The sequence below is a fragment of the Echinops telfairi genome, unplaced genomic scaffold (genome assembly GCF_000313985.2).
Source record: "Echinops telfairi isolate 266 unplaced genomic scaffold, ASM31398v2 ScPeMD7_7400;HRSCAF=8409, whole genome shotgun sequence".
NCBI classification, from domain to species: Eukaryota; Metazoa; Chordata; class Mammalia; order Afrosoricida; family Tenrecidae; genus Echinops; species Echinops telfairi.
Genome location: NW_022111300.1, coordinates 15,766,097 through 15,767,600, shown reverse-complemented (window position 1 = coordinate 15,767,600; position 1,504 = coordinate 15,766,097). Strand labels below are relative to the sequence as shown.

The 1,504-nt window shown below is 43.5% G+C and overlaps 1 pseudogene; it reads right to left on the bottom strand.

Moving 5' to 3' along the window:
* Positions 1 to 589: 589 nt before the first annotated feature.
* On the bottom strand, positions 590 to 1,176 carry LOC101659723 (annotated as a pseudogene).
* Positions 1,177 to 1,504: the final 328 nt, after the last annotated feature.

Sequence of the window (1,504 nt, the reverse complement as noted above, 5' to 3'; positions counted from 1 at the left end):
GGAAACCCAAAGATAAGACACTCTAATAACCAACAGTCTCTTGTTGGGGGGATGCTAAATAGACAGTCTGTTGTGTTAGTCTGGGTAGACAGGAGAGACAAAACCAGGGAGACTCATATGTGACTAAGAAAGAGCTTTATATATAAGAGTAATTGAATATCAAGAAAACAACCCAACCCTGTCCACATCAAGTCCATAAGTCTGATATTATCCCATATGTCTGATAACAAACTACAAAGTCCTCTTCAGATTCATGAAACACATGCAAAGAAACTGAATGCAGGAAAATCACAGGTCAGTGGGTTGGAAGTCTTGTGGATCCAGTAGTGTTGTAAACATATCAGCTCTGGCAGATGTCTCCACATGGTTCTCCTAGCTCTGAAATTCTGACTGCCTCAGGGTAACTTCATGTGGCTTCTCCTCAGAGATGTCTGTCAGGGAGTAAGCTTATATTCTGCCTCCAGCAAGCGATTTATCTCCTTTGTGCCTCCAAATGTGCTCACCAAGATGCCACCTGATTGACAGGCTAAACTCCACGCATTCGCTCTTTTTTTTTTTTTTTTAACTTTTATTAACTTTTAAGTTTAATTTATTCCCAAGCCATGAGTGTTTGCTTCTTCAGTTTCTTCCGGGAAATAGTTTTCTTCTGTGCAACCTCCACTTCTGGTTTAGGAACAATGTGTTCCTTTTCAGGAAGGGTCATTTCAACGTGGCAGGGGGAGCTCATGGATGAATTGATCCGACCATGAGCTCTGTACGTCTGGCGACGCATCCTGGGGGCTTTGTTCACCTGGATGTGCTCAATCACCGGAGAATCCACATTTAAACCCTTAAGATCAGCATTACTTTCTGCGTTTTTAAGCATGTGAAACAAAAATTCAGCAAAGTTCAGCATTACTTTCTGCATTTTTAAGCATGTGAAGCAAAAATTCAGCACTCTTTTTGGGCCACCGACCCTGGGTCCATCCTCACTGTTTGGCCTGGGAACACCTACCAAGGCCACCATTGTAACATCGGAAGAGCCACACTGCTTCTTTTTTTCAAGTAGTAGGCGGCTTTCCAGATATGCATGCCTCTGATGGCCTGGGAAGTTTCATAGTGCTCTTCACGTGGACCCGGAGGTTCGACCCGCTTTTATTTTCAGGATTTTATAGGGTTTTCTGGGCCAAGTGAGTAACGTATTGTTTTGGAAGATCACCTCAGGCTGCTACAGGAAAAGGAAGAGCGGTGGGTTCTGGGTGGATATCCAGGATATACCCAGACATGTAAAAGGGGAAATGATGACCAGAGGAGTGATCTGGGCAGTCTTACCCACAAACAACTCCCCGAGCCACTACAAAAGAGCGAACTCTTCAGTCTCTGAAACCTACTGAAGACAAAAAAAGGTCAGGGTAAGTCACAAAGTTGACCACCCATCAGAACATCTCTCTATTCCTACTGATAGGAGTTTTATCTCTAGTTTTTACTTACCCTGTAGGCTATGAATGCAAAATGTGATCTTCGT